The sequence below is a fragment of the Euphorbia lathyris genome, chromosome 1 (genome assembly GCF_963576675.1).
Source record: "Euphorbia lathyris chromosome 1, ddEupLath1.1, whole genome shotgun sequence".
In the NCBI taxonomy this organism is placed as follows: Eukaryota; Viridiplantae; Streptophyta; class Magnoliopsida; order Malpighiales; family Euphorbiaceae; genus Euphorbia; species Euphorbia lathyris.
This window is the reverse complement of record NC_088910.1, coordinates 5,839,962-5,866,698: the sequence shown is the minus strand read 5'-3', so window position 1 is coordinate 5,866,698 and position 26,737 is coordinate 5,839,962.

The window sequence follows — 26,737 nt, the reverse complement described above, 5'->3', positions numbered from 1 at the left end:
GATGATGAGTTGGAAGTGGCTGTTAGCGCCGAAGGAAAGATTCTGCCGGGCTTCGAAATCTTCAATGATGTTGCCGACTAGGGCAAAGGAAAGGCGAGCTGCTTTGTCGAGGAGATCATGATGTTAGATTTGAATGCCGAGGAGCAAGTCATCACTATTGAGGCCACTGTAGGAGCGGTGGACAAACCCAGTACTTCCAAAGCGTATGAGAAACCCGAAAACCCCGATGATGAAAATTGTATTACTGCTTTATTTGAATCCGATGATGTACTCGCCAACACTATCAATGAAATGAATTCTGATTTTGCTTACTTGCTTGATGTTGATCGTGATCATTCCATGCATTCTCATTCATGTAACATGCCTACATATGAAATCAATACAATAGAAATGTCAACTTTCAATCTTGGCACGGATGAAAATCCTAAACTTATACAAATTGCTCAAGAATTAACTATTGAAGAGAGGAAAGAATTTGAGAGAATAATTAAAAAATACGAAATAGTGTTTGCTTGGACATACGAAGACATGCCAGGAATTGATCAATCAATCGTAACTCACCGTATTCCAACATATCCCGAGGCGAGGCCCGTAAAGCAGAAGCTCCGACGCATGAGACCGGAATGGGCAGATAAGATCAGAGAAGAAGTGAAAAAGCAGTTAGAAGCAGGGTTCATCGAAGTAATCGACTATCACCCTTAGGTCGCAAATGTAGTGCCCATCGCAAAGAAGGACAGCAAAGTGAGAATGTGCGTCGATTATAGAGATCTTAACAAGGCGTGCCCCAAAGATGAATTCGCGTTGCCTCATATTGACGTGTTGATCGACAGTGCAGCATCAAGCGTCTTGCACACGAATGTGGACGGTTTCATGGGCTACATGCAAGTTCAGATGGCTGAGAAACACAAAGCAAAAACCTCATTCACCACTGAGTGGGGAACATACTGCTATAGGGTGATGCCGTTTGGTTTGAAGAATGCCGGAGCAACTTACCAGCGAATGACTACGGCTCTGTTCCATGATATGATACACAAGGAGGTAGAAGTTTATGTGGATGACGTGATGGTCAAATCAGAGACAAGGGAAGGGCATTTTGCTGCGCTCAAGAAGTTTTTGGCCCGAATCACAGAATTCAAGCTAAGGTTAAACCCGAAGAAGTGCTTTTTCGGCGTTTCGTCGGGGAAAATCTTAGGCTACGTAATCGGAAATAAGGGAATCGAAGTAGATCCCGATAAAGTGAAGGCCATACGGGAAATGCTGGCACCAAAAAATGAAAAAGAGGTGAGAGGGTTTCTGGGGCAGGTTCAGTATATCAGTCGGTTCATAGCGAGACTTACCGCAATCTGCGAGCCAATCTTCAAGTTGCTATGGAAAGATCAACCCACAATTTGGAATGATGAGTGTCAGCAAGCTTTAGAGAACGTCCGGAATTACTTATCCAATCCACCAGTGCTGAGACCACCTAAACTAGGAAAACCGCTTCTCCTCTACGTAGCGATTGAGGAGCGATCTATTGGGGCAATGCTGGCCCAAGAGGGAGACACCGGTGTGGAGCACGCGGTGTATTATCTGAGTAAGAAGTTCCTGGAATACGAGCTTAAGTACAACATAATCGAAAAGACGTGTGTGGCAGTAGTATGGTTGACAAAGAAACTACGGCACTATTTTCAATCGTATAAAGTGATCATTATTTCTCGGATGGACCCCGTGAAGTATCTGTATCGAACTCCGTCGTTGACAGGGAAGTTAGCCCGATGGCTACTACTTTTATCCGAGTTTGACATTGAATATGTAACGAAGAAGGTTGTCAAAGGGAGGGCCGTGGCAGAGTTTCTGGCCAACCAACCTCTAAATGCAGAAGAGGAAGAGATAAATTATGATTTCCCCGATGAGCACTTGAACGCAATAGAAGTTATACCATGGAAAATGTTCTTCGACGGAGCAGTTAATTCAAATGGAGCCGGAGTTGGAATACTACTTATTTCACCGGAAGGAGAAAGGATCCCGATGGCAAAGAAGTTATCCTTCCCTCTCACCAATAATATGGCCGAATATGAAGCGTGCATTTATGGTTTAGAGTCATTAGCAGCACTGGGAGCATCGTATGTCGAAATTTGGGGTGACTCAAAGCTAATCATCGAGCAGGCACAAGGAAACTGGGAAGTAAGGGAAGAAAGGCTATGTCCCTATCTAGATCAGCTAGAAGGGTTGGCACAAAGATTCAAGGAGTGTCGTTTCTATCACATTCCTCGAGCGCAGAACCAGGCAGCGGATGCCTTGGCCACTTTGGTGTCAGTTTGGGACAACCCCCGGAACCTGGCCTCGAAGCCATTGGTATTGAGGAGATCTCACAAACCATGCTACGAAGACGTAATGCTGTTAGGGGCAGATGAAAAACCGTGGTATTTCGATATCGTGAACTTCATGAAGAGTGGAACGTATCCGGCAGAGTCAGAGCCCAGGGATCAAGCTGTGATTAGAAGGTTAGCTCGACAGTTCGTCATCCACAACGACTTGCTCTACAAAAGGCACATTGATGGGTTACAACTAAGGTGCTTGGATGCGGGAGAAGCCCGCGAGGCAATGGAATCAGTACACTCAGGGATTTGTGGAGCCCATATGGGAGGAGCAGTGCTGGCCAAGAAAATCATCACACAAGGCTTCTATTGGCTCACCATGGAAAGAGATTGTAACGAGTATGCGAAGAAATGCCACGATTGTCAAATCCACGGCGATTGTAGTCATCTTCCAGCCATGGAATTACATGTGTTAGCACCTATTTGGCCATTCGCTGCTTGGGGCATTGACATCATTGGCGAGGTAAGGCCTAATGCTTCGAATGGGCACAAGTTTATCGCAGTCGCCATCTATTATTTCACCAAGTGGGTAGAGGCATAGTCGTTTAGCAAATTGGGATCCAAGCAGATGAGAAAGTTCATTGAGAAACACTTGATCACCAGGTTCCGAGTGCCTCATCACATGATTACGGATAATGGGGTCCAGTTTGAGGGGGAAGTAAGAAGTCTCTTCCGAGAATATGGCATTGAACATCACAGGTCTTCTCCGTACCGTCCACAAGCTAATGGAACAGTAGAAGCAGCTAATAAGAACCTTAAGAGAATTCTCGTAAAAATGGTGGAATCACATCGGAATTGGCATGAGCAGCTCCCACTCGCGTTATGGGCTTATCGTACGACAGTTAGAACCTCAACTGGGGCAACGCCCTTCTCCTTGGTATACGGAACAGAAGCAGTCCTCCCGATTGAGATCGAAAAGCGATCGTTGAGAATCGCAGTGGAAGCAGAGATTCCCGAGACGGAATGGGTGAAGAAGCGATATGAGCAGTTGGCTTTGGTTGAAAAAAAAGGATGGAAGCCCTTTACCATGTACAGTTATATCAAAGAAGGATGGCTCGAGCTTTCAATAAAAAAGTCAAGACCAGCCCTATCAAAGAAGGAGATTTGGTGCTGAAACAGATCCGTGTGACGCACACCGACCCTAGGGGCAAGTTTAAGCCTAACTGGGAAGGGCCATTCGTCGTGAAGAAGATACTAAGCAAAGGAGTGGTGAAATTAACTACTATGGACGGCATGGAATTCTCCGAACCTACCAACCTGGATAGGCTTAAGAAATACTTTTCGTAAAAAAAAAAAGAAAGAAAAATTCCCGATAGGTTGAAAACCCGCAAAGGGCGGCCTATGCAACAATAAGGGACATCCCAGTGGGTGAAAACCCGAAAGGGCACTCATTTGAAAATTCCGGGATAGTAAAAGGAGAGGAGAAAAATCGTCGGGATCCGAAAACCGAAAGGCGGGTCCTGGTAACAATAGTTATAACTTGAGCAATTACAAAAACAATGTATAAGAGGCTAAGTATTTCTGTTGTTTGTAAATAAATAAAGGCATGAATATATTTGAAGAGAATGATTAGAATCATCATAATTTACTGAATGCATGGTAATATGAATCATGAGTTATACATTTCCTACCTTACTTTTCACAATAAAAAGCCTACCTGCTATCCACCCCACTCCCTATACATCGGCTATACATCGGGGTAACTCTAATGAAAACTACAAAGCAATACATAATAAGCCTAATATGGAGGGAAGTCCCAATAAGCCTCAAACCCCCCCAAATGCGATGCCCGCTCCGCAGATAAGGTCTCCTCGGTAACTCGGAGCCTCTCCTCAGCAACTCATGCTCTCTCCTCGGCAGCGAGGTGTCCAGTGGTCTCAACATGCACCCTCTCCTCGGCAGTGAGGCGTCCCATCATCTCACCACGTGCTCTCTCCTCGACGGCAAGGCGACCCTCAGTCTCCCTCCGCATCACCCCCGACCAGTGGTCGTTCCGCTCTTGGTACGCATGGCCAACCCTGGCGTCGGCCTCCAGCACCGACTCACTCTGTCTCCGCTCTTGGGCATGAAGATCGCTCTAAAAAAAAAGAAAGGAAAAACAGATGAAAAAATAAATAAGAAGCAGCATAGGCAAGAACAGAAATCATACATACATGCATGCATTCCACTACACTAAAATAAAGTAAGGATACATACCAGGTGATCGGCACAGCGCAAGCTGAGGCGGTCTCGGAGGTAACCGGACAGTCCCACATAATCTGTACAAGTCTCTCTCGTAGTCTGAGAAGCGTCGGAAGGGTCAAATGGTACCCTCGATGTGAAGACGTGAGGAGCCATCTCGACACCCGCGTATGCTACTCCAGACTCGTCGTAACAAACGGTCGCAAAATCTCTCCCAAAGTCCGGGACGGGTACGCCTAAAGGGGACCTCTCCGGTCGGACAGCGCTGGAGGACTCGCCGACATAATATGGCGGTTCGCTCGCAGATGTCTGAGCTCGAGCGTCGTCAAAGAAATCTGACAGATGGGCACTCCTCCAGGAACTCTCCTGCAAATAGAGACACAATAAATACCGCCAACTATCTCGTAAATAAAGATAAATAGGCCGAACCACTCACCGGAACCGCCTCCTGACCAAAAACCGCCGCGACCGCCTCCCGCGAAAACACGTCCGCCACGGGGTCCACCTCCATCACCACCGCCAAGGCATCCCTCGCACTCAACAAAGTCGATAGATAAAGGGCACGACCCCCGGCGTGAACCCACACCTCTCTACCAACGTAGCGGCGGGTCAAGTCCTGATGTATAACCGACAAGGGCATGGTCCGCACCGCGAACATGGAAACAGGAATCTCGCCCGGTGACCAGTGTGAGGCCCTAATCCCGGTGATGCCCTGGTCGCCTAAATACCAAGCCCGCACGTAAGGGCCGGTAATCACGCACTGCTTCTCCTGGATGAGGGTAACATACGCATACTCGGGACCGAAGTCAAGGTCGTCCCACCTGAACTTGATCTAAAAGCACAAAAAGGGGTCAGATCCGATCAAACAAGAATCTAGCACGACTAGAAGATATCTACCTGTCCTAGGGTCCGCGAGTCAATCCAGGCTAGGAGCCGCGCCACCGTCCCTCTCTTCTCTGCGCCTAGGTCAAACTCTCTCCACCGAGTCATGAGAGGGAGCCTCGGTACTCGTGATCGAGGCCGAAACTGGCTAGGAAGGATCCGCCTCTCATACGCCCAAACCTGCGATAAAAACAAGGGTTATGAACGTAAAAGCGCGAAGAAGATAAAATGGGCGAGTCAAGGATGTGTCACGTACCAGGAGGGCAAATGTGTAACCACCGAAGTCCTTGCGCTTCCGACAAGTCAAATCCAAAAACTTATATAAGAAGGCTAAGCCCGCTCCCGCCCAATCATAAGACGCTACCGCATCCAAATCACTGAGAGCCTGAATAAGACCAGCGTGTACCTTTCCGCTCTTGGTGCGGAAAATCGTCTCACTCAGGGTGTACACTAGGAAGCTACGAACTGCCAAGTCAGTATCGTCCGTCTCGCAAAAATCCCGGCGACTCAAAAGACTCGCAGTAGAAACGAACTTCGCTGGAGAAGATCTGGCGCCTGGGTAAACTCCCAGCCCAATCAAAGCAGCTAGCCTAGGGCGGTCGACCCGCGGTCGCATCATATCAAAACAAAAGGGAACTGGAGTGCTACTCCCCCGCAGCCCTGTCAGCAAAGAAAAATCTCTGGGCGAGATGGTCATCTCCCCAAAAGAAAGGTGGAAGGTGTGGGTCGAGTCAACCCACCGCTCGCATAAGGCACGCAGGCCAAAACGATCGCACACCCCGTTGGTGCGGGACAGCGCTGAAATAAAGGGCTCAAAGCCCAGCTCTCGCACACGGGCTCTCGCCGCGGCGCTTAGCATAGAATACCACGTATAGATCTCGGCCGTAGTCCCGGAAATCTCGAGGAACTAAAAAGAACAAGACAGGAAAATTTAAAGCGTGCATTTGATGAAAACACGTTAAGACTAGTTATTCTTTCAGTCAGGGTCTAACCTAGAGACATCTGGTCAGTTTGGACCAACTTTCTGTAAAAATCTCTCCTTTAGGGTCGTTTATGTAAGATTTAGTTAATTCTTTATTCTTTAATCCACTCTCGTCTGCATTGACAAGGGGCATTAGTCACGTTTTTACTATTCACGTGCATTAGTTAAGTTTTCACTATTCACGTTTTTACTATTCACGTGCCTATTCACGTTTTTACTATTCACGTGCATTAGTTAAGTTTTCACTATTCACGTTTTACTATTCACGTGCACTATTCACGTTTTACTATTCACGTGCATTAGTTAAGTTTTCGCTATTCACATGCACTATTCACGTTTTTACTATTCACGTGCATTAGTTAAGTTTTCACTATTCACGTTTTCACTATTCACATGCACTATTCGCGTTTTTACTATTCACGTTATTTTTACTGTTAGCATGCATAAATTCGTAGTGTTACTATTCACACGCATATAGCGCGCATTCTTACACAAAAGTAAACAAGTGTTACTTGTAAATAAACAAATTCACGTTTTCTAGCTAAAGTCCTCTAAGGCAATCTAAAGGTTAGCATGCAAATCATGTTCGGATAGGAATACTAAAGCCTAGAATTTGAATCAAATAACGAAAAGTGAGAAAGTACTTACCTCGTTGCAGCGTGTCCGGCTCAGATGCGTCGTAGGGTCGTGGAAAGGGTCCACTCTATCTAGGTTCACGTAAACCTCCTCCATGCCTTTCGTGCCATCGCATTCATCCAAATCCATCCCGAGAATAATCCAAATCAAAATCTAGAGAGAGAGAGAAGAAAGAGAAGGTGTGGGGTTGAAATGGAATCCCACCACCTTATATAGGAAAAAGGAATGACATTCCCGTAAATAGCGAAAAAAGTACGATGTGACATAAAGGTAAAAAGTAAATAATTAATTACCAGGTGCACAGACCTCCGATTTGCAGTCCGTTTCAGCATGCGTTTCTCCCAGACAGTGGCCAATACTGCCAAGATAAGAACTCCCGATGACAGCCAATTTTTACAGAACAGTGGCATCAGTCAAAATACAGACGACAGTCAACAGAAAAATAATTGACAATGTGAATCATTCCGAACCAAAAAGACATTCCTACCAAACCATTCGAATCTCCAGGACACTAGCTCCAGTGAGAAAATACAAACAACGGTGTTTTAAAAGAATTCAGAATCGTTAGAAAGAACTTTTTTGCCCTTGAGCCACCTTACCTACGGTTCACAACCGAGGTAGCTTTTTAGCCATCTTACCTACGGTTCACAACCGAGGTAGCTTTTTAGCCATCTTACCTACGGTTCACGACCAAGGTAGCTTTTTAGCCATCTTACCTACGGTTCACGACCGAGGTAGCTTTTTAGCTATCTTACCTACGGTTCACGACCGAGGTAGCTTTTTAGCCATATTACCTACGGTTCACGACCGAGGTAGCTTTTTAGCCATCTTACCTACGGTTCACGATCGAGGTAGCTTTTTAGCCATCTTACCTATGGTCCACGACCGAGGTTGCTTTCGAGCCAATTTTACCCACAGTCAACGTACGCTAGGGTCCGTAAGAAGAACATCCACCGACAGCCGATTCAGAAGCAAGGACGGAAAGAATCGAGAACGACGCCCGAACGCGCAGCGCGAAGGTCAGGTATTCTTCCTCCTACTCTTTACGTGTCTTTTACATTTATATGTTTTACATTGCATGTGTTGCGTTAGCAAAAAACGTTTTCAAAACACACACATCACTGTCAAAATAGGAAAGTAGGGGCAACTGTAGACACCGAGTCGGAGGACCTGTGACGAAAACCTAAAAACAGGATGGTTGAAGTGGTTGATTCCGGAAGTTTTGAAAAACAAAAAAAATAAAATAAATAAATATAAACATAATAAGGAAGAAAAGTTACGGCGGGTCGCTGTTGTCGATCGGATGGCTCGCGAATGCTTAGCGGCACGGTGCGAGTGCTTAGCGGCAGCCGACGCGCGTTCGACGACAGTCGGACGCCCACTCGACAGCACGAAGCGCGCGCTCGACGTCCGTCGGACGCACGCGTCCAACCACGAATGGCACGCGCTCGACGTCCGAGCGATGCACGGGCCCGGCAGCGCGGTGCGCACGCTCGTCGGCCACGAGGCGTGTGCGCCCGGTAGCGCGAAACGCGCGTTCGACGGCCACGACGCGTGGGCGCCCGACGGCACGGAACGCGCGCTCAATGGACACAGGACGTGCGAGCCCGACGGTGCGAGACGCGTCCCGGCGGCCGTTGGGCGAGCGCCCAACAACGTCGGGCGTTCGCCCGACGTTGTTGGGCGATAGCACAACGGAAGGTTGGGCGACGCCCGATTTTGCTCGGGCGTCGCCCATTCTTTCGGGGATCCAATGCCTATAAAAGGCACGGATCCCCATGCGTTAGAAGGAGGAGGATTCTTTTGAGCTTTCTCACTCTAAACATTTTTAGAGAGAGAAAGTCAATTTTTTGGAGAAAATATTTTTTTTTTCCCAAAAAAATCGAAATTTTCCCAAAGTTAAATTTTTACTAAAAACCACATAAACCAGAAAATCACGACTCGTGGAATCAATCGGCTTCGACTGTCAGATACCGAACTTAAGGTATTATCCGAGGACTAGACTCGTTTTATTTTATTTAATTTATTTCTTTTCCTTTATTTATTTTTATGTTATAATTTTATTTATTTAGCTATTTATTTATTTATTACGTTTTATTTAATTTTGCGTATTTATTTAATTTTCGTCTCGTGTTGAATAAAATTTGGTTTCGTTTTAAAATAAAAAACCTCGTTTTTGATATCCCAATACGAAACGTGATCCGATAAAAAGGTAGTTCAGGTATTGAAAACGTTATAATTATAAGTTTTTAATTTAAAAGAAATTTCCAAATAATGTTTTAAAATAAAAACGTCGTTTTAGGAACTTCCGTTATTGACTATGATCCATTTTTGGTAGTTCGGAAATCCAAAACGATTGAATTAGACTTAATTTAGAGCTTTTGAATAAATCTGGAAACAATTGGAGTGCTGCTGTAATTTTCCGTTTTCTGTCACTAAAGGCTGTTTACCGACGGAATTTCCGTCGGTAAATCTTCTGGAATGAAAAAAATGCTGTTTTGGTCCCTCTTTTTCAACTTTTAAGCTTCTAATCCTTTATGTATATATGTATACTTATGTAACAAACATTTTCAAATTATTTTTGGATAGTTGGTACATATAGTTTTAGGATATTTATATATCATTTTTTGATTTAATTTAAATATAAGTATATGTATATATATCTTTTTTTCTTTTCCTTCATTTAAATGGTAATGAATTTTATTTTAAAAATGATATTTACTTGGGTATTTTGGGAGTGATTAATTAGTAGACATTTTGGGGATAAATGAATATTATTTTGACATTTAAATTACATTATGTATGTATATATATAGTTTTGAGCTATTTGGGCTATATTAGTTATTATTAGATAAAACTATTTTGGGGACAAATAATATTTTCTTATTTAGGGGTTTTATTTATTATTTTCACATATTTAAAGTAAAAATGTATTATATTTAGTATTTTCATCATTATTCCTTATATATGTATTATATAGTATCTTTTCACTTATCCTTATTTCATGTTCCTTTTTTTGGCTAAAATGTATATATATACCTATATTATTTTCTTTATTCTTTGGACATTTATGGGTCCATGTTTCAAATGGGCTTTATTTGGGAGTGAATTTTGATTTAATATGCTTATTGTTGTAATTATGACAAGTAAAGAGTCCATTGAGTAAAAAGGGGAAAATAAATCAAAAAAAGAGTTTTCAATTTAATTATTTAAACTAATGGATTTTTAGAGGTTCCTAATGTAAATAAATAGTGTTTTCTTGACATTTCAAATCGTTTTCTTAAAACACCACGTTTTAAAACCTTAGTCCGTTCCAACGACGGATTAACCGAACCTTGTAATTAAAATCGTTTTCATTGTGAATAATAGAGTTTTTGAATCGTTTTCTTAAATGATTTATGCAAAATAAATGAACTTTTATGCTTAACCACGTTTTCTTATTAAAAAGTTTTTACCTTAACGTTTTCAAACACTCGAGTCGTTCCAACGGCGATTCGGGTGAACTTCATCAAACGGGGTTTTAAAACGCACCTAAATCGTTCCAATGGCGATTAAGGTGCGAACTATGTAAATGAACTAGTTTTGGGGGAAATAAGTTAGTATAGAATTAACATGCAACACGGAACATAAATCACGTTGTAAATAAATCAATTCTTTCTTCTTCCCCTCTCTCTTGTATACTTTAAATTTATGCAAAATGGGTGATTCTTTACCAAATTGGCTTTCAATAATATATGCTCAAAACGGTTTTCAAAACGAGAAAGAAAAGGTTTCAAATGAATTTTAAACTTAAAGAAGTATACGATTAGTCCGTTATCGCCTAACATGCTGAGTAGGAGGCCGGTGGTTCATAACCGGGCGATGTCGGGGTGCCTAGTAGCCTTTCTCCGGAAAGGAGCTAGCCTTCTCGGCTCGTACCTAAGTTTCCCGAACCCACACCGGTCTCCCGCAAGGGATCGGTGTTCATTTTCCCATTCGTGGGTGGCGACTCTTCCATATCTCCGAGCTCCGGTCCTGCCGAGCAGCTTGATTCCACGATTTGTTGCTTTCGGCGCCAATCACCGCTTACGTCGCCATGAGGTGTCCACCCCCCGGTCCGCCCGGGAGATTAGGCCGCGGCACCTCGTCTAACAGCTACCACGACACTGCTCTGATCACTGCCCCCTCCTACTTCACTACTCAATGGGGCACCCTTGGGTTGCTCGGTTTCGGTTCCTGTCCATGTGGATCTCACATCCTACTCTCAGGCAGGTTATCTATGATCACTGGAGCTCAGCGACTCTTTCCTTGCCTCCGGCTCAATTGCTTTCTCACAAACTCAAAACGCTCAGACCCGTTCTGCGCGACTGGAATAGACATGTATTCGGAAGAGTTGAGGAAAATTTGAAACAGGCACCCGACCACTTAGAAGCTATTCAAAGTGAAATTAGCACTGAAAACACCTCGGAGGCCCTCATGGCTCGGGAATTGGAAGCGCAGGAATCATTGGATCTCCAGCTCTACAGATAGGAGGTGATGCTCAGAGAGCAAAGTAGAGTCAAGTGGTTAACGGCATGGGACCGCAACACAACTTTCTTCCACCGGGCAGCCAGAGCAAAGAAAATTGCCTCGGGTATGAATTCGTTGCTGATCAATGAGGAGCTTGTTTCCGACGCAGATACAATCGGTCAACACAAGGGGAGGGGTAAATATGGACCAAATTGCTGCGACAATTCCTCCATCGGTAACGGCTACTGATAATGACGCTCTGACAAAATGCCCCAATGATTTAGAGATCCACGACACGGTTTTTAGTATGGATAAGGACAGTGCTCCGTGTCCAGATGGGTTCGGTGGTGTTTTTTACCAATCTTTTTGGGATGTGATCGGCTCGGACGTCTGCCGTGCGGTAAAATTCTTCTTCAATACGGGCTGTATTCTTCCAGGTTTAAATTCTAATCTCATGGCTCTTATTCCGAAAGTGCAAGGCGCTAACAGAATTGAAAATTTCCGTCCGATTGTTATGGGAAACTTCTGCTACAAAATAATCTCCAAAATCTTGGCTGACCGTCTTGCTCCAATCGCTTCTGCTATTGTCTCCTATAACCAATTTGGGTTCCTCAAAGGTCGGAATATTCATCACTGCATCGCGGCTGCCTCTGAGGGTGTCAACCAGCTGGGGAAAAATGCTTCGGGGGTAATATGGCCCTTAAAATCGATATCAAGAAGGCTTTTGACACCTTGGATTGGAACTTCATGCTTGCAGTAATGGAAGCTTTTGGCTTCTCTCTCCAATTCAGGGATTGGATTCTGAACATCCTATCTTCGGCTCGCATTTCTGTCATGATTAATGGTGCACCTAAAGGCTATTTTGGCTATTATCAGGGAGTGAGGCAAGAGGACCCCCTATCTCCTATTCTTTTTGGGATTGCTGAGGACTTTTTCAGCACGTGGCTTGGTAAACTAGAGTCTGATGGGCTGTTCCTGCCCATGGCTTATACCAATGGCAGCTCCTTCCCGTCCCACCTCTTATACGCGGATGACATGCTTCTCTTTGGTCATGCCTCCCAAAGTAACATGAAAGTTATCAGGGATCTATTCCAATTTTACCAACAGATTTCGGGTCAGCAGGTCAGTTGGGAAAAGTCTACTTCCTACTTCAGCAACAGAATTGTAGAAAGTCGGGTACAAAGACTGGTTTCCATCCTTGGGATGCACAGAGGCACCCCTCCTTTCGACTACCTCGGGGTTCCGCTCTTCCAGGGAGCTCCAAGAGTGAGACATCTGGCCGCCTTGGCTGACCGTTTCTTAGCAATTTTCTCCAAATGGAAAGGAACTGCTCTATCATTTGCAGGGCGTCTGACACTCATCAAATCTTCCTTGACTGGGGCCCTGGTTCACTCGTTCATGATTTATAACTGGCCGATCACCCTTCTGAACCGTATTAAGCGAAGTATTCGTAACTTCCTCTGGACGGGCTGCAAGGACTCGAGAAAGCTTATAACTGTGTCGTGGGACCGTTGTTGCAAAAGTTTGAAAGCCGGCGGGCTGGGAATTAAGGATTTCGGGTCCTTTAACAATGCCCTGTTAGGAAAGATTGGTTGGGACCTCCTTCAGGAAAACTCCCCTATCATCAAGATGCTAAGAGGCCGCTTCCTTAAAATCTCCCGCCTGCCTAGAATCTATATTCACCGATTGTCCGTCTGGCTATCATGCAAAGCGATATTCAGCAGGATTCGGGATGACTGCCGGTGGTGGATAGGTATAACTTCATCACTTAATCTGTGGACTGATATGTGGATTAAGCCCCCTGTAGCTCACCAACTTGGGCTGACAGTTTCTACACAAAGGAAAATGTACAGGAATGTTGAGGAGCACTTGAATGGGGAGACTTGGTCCAATCTGGACTTTGCTCCTGGTTCCCTGCGGCAATTAATTGAAGCCATCCCGAGATCCTACGAAGCTACAGACACATGCTTGTGGAAAAAAACGGATTTCAGATGTTTCTTTGTCAAAGAGATGTACGCCGATCTGCAGCCGAGCGGACAAGATGCTCATTGGCACCGGTTTGTTTGGGACCCGAGTATACACCCATCGCACTCTGTAGTTTGTTGGAAATTGATCAATCGCCGCATTGCTACACATGAGAGACTAATATCGCGCGGTTTACAGATGGTATCGTGTTGTGAGCTGTGCAGAGAGGAAACGGAATCCACTGATCATCTGTTTGTGACCTGTAAATTTGCTACGGCTCTTTGGAGGCACATCGGCTGGATATTTGGAACCACCATTGTTACGGTTGGTAATTTTGTAGCTTTTTTAACAATTTTCTTCTGTTTAAAGTAGGTACTCAGCTAACGCTTCTTTGGAAGTCATCCGTTCTCAACTGCATTTGGCTTATTTGGAAATGTCGAAACTCGGCAATTTTCGAAGCAAAGCTCCCTTCAATCCAAAGCTCTGTGGCTCGCCTGCGCTCCCTAATCCGGGAATCTGGTCACCTCAAGCGCGGTTACTGCAACAACCTCAGCGACAAACTAGCTTTGCTCTGCATTCATCTTCGAGCCAGACCTCCACTTGCACCAAACATCATCCTAGTCCGCTGGCTCCCTCCTCCCCCGAACTGGTTTAAAGTGAATACCGACAGATCGGCTCTAGGGGCTCCTAGAGCGGCTGGCGCTGGAGGTATATTTAGAAACTCACGAGGATTCGTTAAAGGTTTCTTCGCTCTCCCCATCGGTTCGGCAACGGCTCAAGCCACTAAACTGCATGCCATTATGTTTGCTATTGACATCGCTTGGGAGAAAGGATGGTCTTCACTTTGGGTAGAATCCGACTCCATCTATGCGGTGAATATGCTTCGCACTCGAACCGCCGGAGTCCCTTGGCGCCTTAGACAGTAGTGGAGACGCTGCCTTGCTCAAAGCTCTGATATGCAACTCATTGTCACTCACATCTATCGGGAGGGTAACAGACCCGCAGACGCTCTGGCCCGCTTCGGAGTCACGGAGACAACCACGCGATGGTGGAACTCAAGTCCCCCCTTTTTGCACTTCCTTCATTTTTGACGATTTATGTAACTTAGCTCATTCTAGGATTAGATTTCATTAATTCCCCCTCTGTATGAACTCAATTTTTTCATTCATTTATTCTTTGGGTTTTGTGAGGCAAGGTTGGGGGGTGCCGACCTAGTCGGGATGTCTTCGTCCTTGTCTTTCTCCGTCCCAACTTTTCATCAAAAAAAAAAAAGAATTAAAAAATAGGCACTAGTATGCAGACAAAGCTTTTAGAAATTTAATTGGAGATTAATTATGCAAATTATTATATAAATATTATCTAAAAATAATAATATAAAATTATTTAGGTCCTATTTGTTTGGAGGAAAATATTGTGTTCTGAAAAATTTTATGCATGGAAAATATTATTCAAGAAAATAAAATATTTTTCTGTATTTGGCAACAACACTGGAAAATATTTTCCGGTGTTTGGCTACAACACTAGAAAATATTTTCCAACCACAAAAAAAAAAGATTCATATGTATTAAGCACAAATTAAGCACCAAAAAAATAGAGTAGCAATTTTAAAGAAATATAATAGCAGAGAATGGAATAGAATGGAATAGAGTTGCTATTCCAAACGAATATAATAGTATTTGATATCCGCAAAGCATTCGACACTTTGGATTGGAATTTCCTGTTAGCTGTGATGGAAGCGTTTGGCTTCTCACTTAAATTCAGAGACTGGGTCCTTAACATCCTCTCTTCCTCCAGGCTATCAGTGTTAGTTGGGGATCCGCAAAGGGGTACTTTGGCTGCTCTAGGGGTGTGAGGCAGGGGGATCCGCTCTCGCCCATCTTCTTTGGCTTAGCTGAAGACTTTCTCAGCAGATGGCTTCAACGACTGGAAACTGAGAATTCTTTCAGGCCAATGTCTTACACTCATAGATCTTCAATGCCGTCAGATCTTCTTTATGCGGATGACTTGCTCCTTTTCGGCAAGGCGACTGTCAGTAATATGCAATATATTAATTCGGTCTTTAACCTGTATGGAAGAATCACGGGCCAAGTGGTTAATTGGAACAAATCCTCAATTTTCTTCGGTTCTGGGGTGTCCAACCGCAGGCGTGCTAGGTTGGCTTCTTTGCTTGGGATTCAGCAGGCGAGTCTTCCATTCATTTACCTGGGCATCCCCTTGTTCTCTGGCGCGCCCAAATCCAGACACTTAAGCTGGATGACGGATCGTTTTTTAGGACAATTTAGCAATTGGAAGGGCCGTTCACTCTCATTTGCGGGTCGACTGACTCTAATTAAGTCAGCTTTCACAGGAGCTTTAGTGCACGCCTTTTCAATCTACAAGTGGCCGGTAAAACTCATTAACCGAATCAACAGACATCTTCGAAACTTCCTTTGGACGGGTTGCACTAAAACTCGTAAACTGGTCACCATTGCCTGGCGTACTTGTTGTCGTTCTCTCGATGCGGGGGGACTGGATATTAAAGAGATTGGCTATTTCAACTCGGCCTTACTGGGGAAACTTGGCTGGGATCTTATTCAAGGGAAATCCTTCATCATTGACATTATCAAAAATCGGTTTCTGTCCCCTTCCGGCCTGCCTCGTCTGCACATTTCCAATTCATCAATTTGGGCTTCCTGCAGAAACATTTATCAGCAGCTGAGAGAGCAATCTCGTTGGTGGATTGGTCAGCAAACTGAGCTAAAGCTTTGGACAGATAATTGGCTTTGGCCAATAGTTGCGGACCAACTCGGGTTAACCCCTCCCGCACAGCGGGCTTTGAACACTTCAGTCAGCGATTGTCTTACCAGGGATCTCTGGATGAACATTGATCATATTTCGGAACCTGTGCGTTCCCGCATCCAGGAAACTACCCGCGGTTGGAATGAAACCGACGTCTGTTATTGGGAGCCAGATCCAAACGGCAAATTCTCAGTGAAACAGTTGTATAAGAGGCTCAGACTTGAGGATACAGAAGTTCAGTGGCACGGTTTCATTTGGGGCAGCCATATTCCCCCGTCTCGCACCATTACATGTTGGAAATTACTTCAGAATAAGCTTGCAACGCATGAGGTTTTGCAGAAACATGGTCTTGTCTTTGCTTCCCGCTGTGCTCTATGCCTGTGCCACACGGAGTTGACGGACCACCTGTTCTTTGGCTGCCCCTTTGCTAAATCGCTATGGCTCCACTTGGGGAAAACTTTCGACATCATCATTAATTTTGCAGGTAATTTCGATGACTTCTTTAGCCGTTTACTGTGCTTACGATTTGGCAAACAGGTTCATCTTCTTTGGCAAGCGGCTGTTGTTACTTGTGTCTGGCTCATCTGGCACCAACGCAACAAATGTGGTTTTGATGATGAGCTCCCCTCAATCCAAAACGCTACACGTCTGCTTCAGGCTTTGATCCGGGAATCTAATGGCATTTGTAAAGGTGTTTGCAGCAGCTACTATGACAGCAGAATCCTAAGCAGGCTCCTTCTCCTTCCAATCAGTCCCCCTCCTAAAAGAGTAACTGGCGTTAGATGGATCAGTCCTCCCCGGGATTGGCTAGAGGTCAATACCGACGGTTCTGCGCTAGGTGCCCGGGTCCGGCGGGCGCTGGTGGTATATTCAGAACATCGCGCGGCTTTGCAAGGGGCTGCTTCTCTTTCTCGATCGGTTCTGATTTCCCTCACACGGCGGAGATCAAAGCAGTGGCTTTCGCTGTAGACATGGCCTGGGAAAAAGGTTGGTTAAAGATCTGGATCGAATCAGACTCCGCTTATGTAGTAAACCTGCTAAAATATCGTTCTGACTCAGTCCCCTGGAACGTGCATCAAATCTGGTTGAAGTGTCTATCGCAATGTTCGAACATGGAGATTATCGTTTCGCACATTTTTAGAGAAGGAAACATGGTTGCAGACAAGCTTGCGAGACATGGGGTCACCTCCACGGGGATTCTTTGGTGGGAGTCTGCTCCCAACTTCTATCACGACTTAATTTTACAGGACATCTGTAGTACTGTAAAATTCAGGTTCACCTAGGTTCTCTTTTCATTTCATTCTTTATTCTTTATTCTTTCATTTTCTCCCTCTTTGTAAACTTTTCCTTTTTTTAAATATATTTTACGGGATTGCGTGGCTAGACTGCGGGGGTGCCAGCCTGGCTGGGATGTCCGTTTATAGCTCCGCACACTCCCAGCCTTTACTTAAAAAAACGAATATAATAGTATAAAATGGAATAGAAATTCCTTAGGTCATTAACGTTATTGTGTATTTTTTGCATTTTTTTTCATTTTTTCCGTGTTTTCACGTTTAGTTTTTTGGTTTTTCTTTATTTTCGCGTTTTTTTCACGTTTTCGTGTTTTGTTTGCATGTTTCGTTTTTTCATGTTTATCGCATTTTTCATGTATTATCACGTTTTTGTGTTTTACCGTTTTCGCGTTTGTCGTATTTTTTTGCGTTTTCTTATTTTTCGTATTTTTTCACATTTTCGTGTTTTTTGTACTATTCACGTTTTTATATATTTTGTGTTTTGTCACTTTTTCGATTTGTTCATGTTTTGTGCTTTTTCAAGTGTTTGCTTTTTTGCGTTTTTATGTTTTTCGCGTCTGTTCACCTTTTCATATTTTTGTGTTTTTTTTCTTATTATCGTGTTTTGTAATATTTTCACGTTATTTATGTTCGTGTTTCATATTTTTTGTATTTTACATTTTTTAACGTTTTCTCGATTTTTCTGTAAACGCGTATGTTTTGGGGAAAAATTTTTCCCCATTTTTCTGTAAACGCGTATGTTTTCCCAATTTTTTAACATTTTCACCCAATTGGAAAATATTTTCCTACAGAGTATTTTTCTGCAAACAAACAGGGTCTAAATATGCAAAAACATGTATATTTGTAACATATATCATTAAAAATGTGTTAATAACAATATTTTCAACAATAATATCATTGGGACAAGGGAAGAAAAAAATCTGCAAGTATTAGAATTCAATGAAAACTTTGAAACAATGTCCTTAAAGTTTTAAAACATATCATGCAAACAATATAGAATACAATTAAATAAAAATATCTGAAAATATAAACAAAATTCATTAACAATAATGCGATAATGTTAAAAAACCATAATAAAGCAAAAAAAAACATTAATAGTAAGAAATGTTTTTTTATCCTGACTGCCACCCTATGGAGTCTCGAAATGGCCCCAAGCAGCATAGGCGTTGCTTAGGCGGTTAAAAGCAATGAGAGGAAAAAAACAATAAAAAAAGCCTAAACAAAAAAAGGAATATATTATTAATTTTGAATGCTTAAATAGGCCTAGGCCGTCCGAAGAGTTTTTTCTTTAACATTGATAATTGTAGAAACTCATTTTTGTTTGGTGGTAATTTTCCTTTTTTGTTATCTTCGTTTTACTAATAGTCGTGTGGTTTTTACCTTTTTATCAAAAATTAATCTACAACATTCTGATGGTTTTACGAGCTAATGGACATGCGTGATATCGGAATGCAGACTCAGTGATTTAAATGTGGATCTCGCACGAGTATTATCAATAGTCGACAGAGTCATATTTATATATAGAGGTGTATATAATTATCATTTATATATATATATATATTAGTACGTAAATGCTTGCACGAACATTCTCGAGTTTTCACGAACGTACATTTTCGATTAATTGTGTTTTGAGCAATTTTCTAAATATTAATCGTTATCATAACATGAGATAGCCTTAATAAGTGACATTTTCGTTATTTGTAACACACGTGCTTTATTTCATGCAAATTAGTTGTGTGTTTACGAATCGGTTAAATTTTTTCGATTTATTTGTTGTTGTGAACTTTTACATCCCAAAGTTGAAAATTATAATTAAAATTACGATTGCATTTTATGTTTGATGTTTTGTTTAGGAAGCTAGAACTGACTGAGTATGTGTATAATGTTGTGGGTATGTTTGATGTTCTGTTTAGGAAACTAGAACTCAATGAGTATATGTATGATGTTGTGGGTGATTCTGGTGAGATAGGTTTACAATGTACCTTCCACTTGGCTTGTTATCTGATTGAAACCATTCAGAATGGTGATGAGTTTTTGATGCTATTAGCATAAGTTATGAACTTTGTGGTTAGAGCATCGCAAACTTCATCACTGTGCTCACTTTTCAACGAGTACAATCCAAGTGGGAGGAACATTGTAAAGGGTTATGTATGTGCATTGCTATTAACTGCTTGCTTGAATACCTTAACCATGCATGAAGTGATTGGTATGAAAGTGAGTTATATTGCTATGAAATGATTGGTATGTGCATTGCTATAGAACTGTTTAGGAAGCTAGAAATCATGGGAATACTCTTATACCTACGAGCTATACTTCTAGAACTGATTGAGTATGTATATGTGTATGTGTATGAAGTACATATTGGCTTGTTTTATGTTCTGTTTAGGAAGCTAGACTGATTGAGTATGTGTGTGAATGTTCATTGGGTATGTAGCATGATTAGGCATAGTCTAACAATATGAATGTTCGTTGTGATATGGGAATAATCTTACGAAGCATGTTGACTTGTTTTATGTTCTGTTTAGGAAGCTAGAACTAATTGAGCATGTGGCTGATTATGCATACTCTTAAGCTTTGAATGTTCATTGTGATTGGCAATACTCCTATAGTTATACTGCTATAACGGATTGTGTATGTGTATAAAGTATGTTGGCTTGTTTTATATTCTGTTTAGGAATCTAGAACTGATTGAGTATGTGTATGAATGTTCATTGTTTGGCATAGTTTACAGTATATCTTCCCATTGGCTTGTTATCTGATTGAAACCATTAAGAATGGTGATGAGTTTTCGATGCTATCAGCATAAGTTATGAACTTGTGGTTAGAGCATCGCAAACTTCATCACCGTGCTTACTTTTCAATGAGTACAATCCAAGTGGGAGGAACATTGTAAAGAGTTATGTATGTTCATTGCTATTAACTGCTTGCTTGAATACCTTAACCATGCATGAAGTGATTGTTATGAATGTGAGTTATATTGCTAGAACTTATTAGTATGTGCATTGCTATACAACTGTTTAGGAAGTTAGAACTCATGGAAATACTAAAGTAAAATTTTTATTAAACTATTTATGTTCGTCACCGAAATTATAAACTGTAACACTAAACTAGTATCCTTAATTATGACAGAAGGTTCAATTAGATTCGCGACACTACTAGAAATCTATCCGTACCAATTTTTATTATCAGTTTCTTTATATTATTAATATTTTTCAATATATAGAATTTCAGACTGACCATTTAATAATTAACAAGTGTCATATATTTTCCATGACCGAAACCTCTAATTGATCGTCTATTAAATTCTTTCTGTAAATTCGTTCCGTGACCGTGAGCTAAACCTCTAATTGATCATCTATTTTAATAGATAATTGTCTAACTTTTATATTTTTATTAATAACCTATAGACTTGATAAATCATAGGTATAAACCTGTTAAAGTTTGACAGGTACTAAAACCAGAATTACTCAAAATCATACTTAGCATATTTTAAAAGTAATTTAGATTTAAAATATAGTTACTGAAATGTCGTCGTTGATCATCGAAATTTATCGGTATAATCCGTTAATAGCTGATCCAAAACGTTGTCGTCGATCACCGACAGAATCTGTTGTCAGCCAAAAACGGTTCGCGAAAACCTCCTTAACCCAAAATTTCATATATACCAAAAAAGCATTCTTTTTCTTTTTCCCTTTTCTTTTCTCCTCTGATAACCACATGCAAGTGGCTTTAATATACATCAAGTTGATGCCACGTTTTTGTTTATTCATTTATTTGTTTGTTTTTTTATTTTTTTATTATTTTTTTTATTAATTTGACATCACATGCAATTAAAAGTTCAAAAATAACGATATATATAAAGTATATGTATGATGTCTAAATTGAATGAATAATGATTTTCGTCCTTTTAGTTTATAATTGTTTATAAAACTTGCCCAAACTTTTTATTTACACCTAAAAATATCAAATTAAATACAACAACATAATTATCTATGACATAATCTTAATTCTGAATTTTTTGAATTTTTGGACACGGACGTGACAACTCTTATACCTACGAGCTATACTGCTAGAATTGATTGAGTATGTGTATGTGTATGAAGCACATATTGGCTTGTGTTATGTTCTATTTAGGAAGCTAGACCGATTGAGTATGTGTATGAATGTTCATTGGGCATGTAGCATCATTAGGCATAATCTAACAATATTAATGTTCATTATGATATGTGAATACTCTTACAATGTTCCTTTTCACTTGGCTTGTTATTGTAAACAAAAGCATTCAGCATGCTGATAGGTTTATGATGCATTAAGCACAAAGGGAGTCCCTTATGGTGACAGCATCATAAACCTTATTACCAAGTTCATTGTTCAACGAGTACAATCCAAGTGGGAGGAACATTGTAAAAGGGTCAATATACATATACATACGAACTGATGTTTTTTGATATGACTTGAATATACATATACATACAAACTGAATAGCAAAGCTCTACGTGTTACAAAAGGGAGGATGAGTGTTGCCTTTCGGTTGTAATTGAAGGTCCAAAGCTCCTTAACTATTTTGACTAGAGAAAGGAAATTTGGAATTGCAATAAGAACCACATTTGGAGCTCACATTGCCTTTCGATTCTCCTTTCTCTTAGTCAAGATAGTTTAGGAGATCTGGACACCCTTATATCCACCTTGCATAATGCTCAGTCCATCTCCAAGCGAGCATATCATACACTTCCCTGTTGCTGAGGTATTGCTCAGCAACTGCTTCTTGTCCAAGATATGGTGCCTCAATATGGGGTTGTAATAGTAGATCATATATGTGTCACAACAGCTACAAAATGCATAGAATAATTAGATCACAAACATGATTAAGTGTTTATCAAATGAAATAGATAAATGGTGGCATATCTAAACTGTGGCAGTGGGAAAGGGAGGGTGAGTAAGGAGACAGGGAAGATGAATCATCCCTTGAGGAGCCACGTTAGGATGATAAACCTTATTCCGAAAGCGAAACTAAGAATAAGAAGAGACATTGATTAGTGTATGTGTATAAAATGTCATGTAGGCTCATATATCTTAAGGAGATAAGTTAATATTACTGTTGGAGGTCTGTTTGGGAAATCCGGAGGGTAGCTGATTCTGATTTCAAATACACCCCTTTCATATGGGGTGTATTGGGGCCTTTTATTCTGATAAGTGTTCAAACAAGAGAAGAGGAAGGAGCACAAATAAGAAGAAGGGGGGAGGAGAAAAGTTTAGGAAAGGTCAAGAAAAACGTAAGTGAGAAATACTACAATGTCGTCATTGATAAACCTGTGGCAAAAAGCAGGAGCTAAAGGCCACTAATTGATCACTGATGAAGAGACTCCAAACTTTTCCAAAGCATCAGCAACTCTATTACCTTCCATAAAGATGTGTGAAAAAAGAATGTTCATCCTAGAGCAAATGCTGAGACAATGCAACCACTCTTGTCGAATACTCCAAGCAACTTCCATGGAACGATGTCTAAGCAGATTAACTACGTACATTGAGTTTGACTCAACCCAAAGCTAATGCCAATTTTTCTCCCAAGCAAGTTCAATTGCAAAAATAGCGGCTCTCAATTCAGCCATATAAGCAAAAGAAGGAGGGGTAGAGAAAGCAAAACAACCTTTGGGAAAGCCTCAATAGTTGCGAAAAATACCTCCCGCTCCAGCCTCGCCAGGAGTGCCAAAAGCAGAGCCGTCCATATTGACTTTAACCCAGCCCGGAGGAGGTTTAAGCCAATGGACCGGAAAAATGTTGGGAGCCGGAGGCGGCCTAGGAGAAGCCAGAAGATGGGATAAGATAACAACATCTTTCCGTGAAGAGCAAAAACCTGTAGAAGTTGCAAAGGACTCTCGAATCATTCGAAAGAGGGTGATCTTCGACTGCTTAATAGAAGGAGAAACTTCCTTAAAAGTTGCTTCATTCCTGCAATGCCAGATTAACCAGATGCGAGTGACAGCGGCAACACGCCAAATCATCGACACCTATGTGCCAAAATGAATGCTACGAAGAGTGCTGAAGAAGTGGATGAAATTGGAATGATGAGGCAAAGAGCAGTCAAAATGAATCTCAAGGGCCCTCTGAAGAGAATCACCCAGTTGGTATTGAACAGTAACATGTTGGACATGAGAAGAATGAAGAGAAATAGAAGAAGCATCCCTAGAATGAAGCCAAAGAGACGATAAATCCTTATCATTCCAAGCAAAGAGAGATAGACCCAGAGATCTCCAAAACCGATCAGAAGTGTCACTAAAACAAACAAGAGGTTCTACAAGACACAAAAAATCAGTACGATATTGTTGACACAGAAGCTTCAGGGCTCGTTGAGTGTGATCATTACCGATGCCCCTACAATTCCAAAATAACACAATCACTGAAACCGCATAGGTGGCTTGTTATGCCATTTACCACTGACCTCAAAGGGAATGTTGTTATCTTTGTGCTTCTTCCTTTTCTGGACTTTAGACCAATTATTTTCCTCTGGATCGTTAACCACCTGCAAACTGTCACAGTTTTCTGAATTATCAATGGTTTGCAAATTAGGAAATTCACAAACCTGAGGATTGGGGTGAGAGGTTTGCCAACCCAAGATTCCCAGCTCTTTATCAAGTTGATAAGATGGAAAGCCAAGAGAAAGAGAGGCGGGGTGCGTGCTAGAATCAGAATCAAGAACTAACTCACTAATCTTAACTGAACTATGAAGTACCATCTGCAAGTCACAGTTATTAGGTTTGTCAGACTCTCCTTTGGCAGGAGCTCCTTTAGAGGATTCACCAGTATCAATATAAACTCATGGCTTCTGTTTCCAAATCCGAGTAACAGACCTACCTCGGGGCTTGGGAGATCCCATCTTTTGCTTCCCATTTCTTTGCTTTATGTCAACATGTTCTTCACGATGAAGGTTCCTCTTATAAGCTCCAACAGAATGACCAATGGAATGGCAAATGGAGCATAAGTCATGAAGCCTTTCATATTCAAGGGAAATCCAATGCATTGTCAGTATCCACCCTTAGCTTGTATTGAATTTCCTTAGAGAGCTCCACATCAATCAAGATGCGAGCATAATGACCAATTTCACCCTCCACAGTATTCTTGTCAAAACGAAGGGGCACCCCAACCGCCCTTGAAATGCTTGCCATGATCCGCTTATCTTAGAATTCCCAAGGAAGATTGTAGAATCGGACCCAGACTTGAGCAGATACCTATTTTCAATTACAACCTTGTGGTTTAAAAATTTACAAAATTATACGTTAATGTTCATTCCGTTAGGAAACACATACCAAATTGACTAACAGTGTTAAAAGTCAAATGGAAAAGAGTTAATTTGGTCCTTATATTTATTTATTTTATAAATTAACCCCTAATTATCACAAACAAACTCCAAAATAAAAAATAAAAATCAATTAAACCATCTTCTCCATCTCTCTTTAATTTCTTATTTTTCTTCTCATTTCTCTCTCTTTAATTTCTTATTTTTCTCTTCTTTCTTTCTTCTCTCTCATCATAACTCAGTTAGGTAAATTACTTAGTTTCTCGATCTGAATTTTGTAAACTAAATTAATACATACTTGAATTGCTAAAGTCTGCTCTCTTTCTTTAGATTCTCAAATCTGGAAGCTAAACTATTGTAATTAGCTCGTAGAATAGTGAAATCTCTTTCAAGCTGTTTGGACTTCCAACGAGGTCTTTTGTTTTGAAACCAAATAGCCACTTGGCGGGGATGCAATCCCAGATCTTTAGCAAGTTTCAATTTCTTCTGCGGCTCAAGCCTTGATTAGCTCTTAATTTAATAATAGAACAAAGACGGGATTGCAGGGTGGAAAGGAGCGTATTCCACTGGATTTCTTGAAATCTTTTCGGTATTCATATAGATTGACTTGGTGTTCCGATGTACGACACCTCTAGAAAAGTAATTGTTGCAACTACGTTATAGGTTGCTCGAATATAGATTCTAATGATTTAATCTGCTCATCATTGAACCTTCTCTTGTTCTTATTCTAAGGTTGCTTTGCATAACGCGGGAATGAGTGGTCGAATGGTGTTCTTATTGTTCTTATTCAAAACTGTGATTCAAGATGGTATGGAATTGGCATCAATTCCTAATTTGGGTGATTATATTCCTCAGATTGCAGCATTTGATCTTCAGGGCCTCCATAAGCAAATGAAGGCTCTTAGCAAGGTGTTGGATAATTTCTTTTGAGAAAATTATTGATGAACATATTTAGTTTAAATAAATGGAGAGGGAAGAAAGTATGAATTGGAAGAGAAATGGAAGAGAGAGATTTGAAAGAGAGAAAGAGATTGAAGAGGAATAGAGATGGTAAGTTTAAATTTTTATTTTTGTTTTTAGGTTTGTTTGTGATAATTGATAATAAGGGGAGTTAATTTATAAAATAAATAAATATAAGAACCAAATTAACTATTTTTCTTTTGACTTTTAACACCGTTAGTTAATTTGGTATGTGTTTGCTAACGGAACGAACTTCAAAGTACAATTTTGTAAATTTTTAAACCACAAAGTTGCGATCGAAAACAAATGTAACAACAAGGTTTATTTTTATACTTTTCCATATATATATATATATATATATAAGAGATCAGATATGACAAAAATCTTATGTTATGACAGAGCTTATGGTGTGAAAATGATCAATTTTGTAATTAAGTAGGGGAATATTGCAAATTTGTAAATAAAATGAAAAAAAGATGCGCATAAGAGAATGGAGGATGAGGATGATGTATGTCATCGTAGGAGAGAGAAAATTATTTTATTTCTTTTCTTTAAAATATATTTTTCTGACTTTCCCAATCTATTTTTTCGAAAATTTTTATACCGTTGGATTCATCTTAATTAGACGGCCATTTTAAGATCTCAGAAGCTCAGGTAAAAAAAAATCCGGTGAACGGAATCCGGCGATCATGTGGCTGTTTTTCTATGAGAAACAAAATGTCCAGAAACTTTTCAAAAAATTTCAGAAAATGTAAAACATCATTATAAGAAACTTTAATTCTTGACTCAAAGTGAGATTCCTTACAGTTTAGTCCCAATAAATTGTTGAAGTATGTAAAATGAATAAAATTAAGGAAAATGATTTATTGTGACTAAACTGTAAGGAATCTCGCTACGATCCAACAATATAAGTATTTTGTTG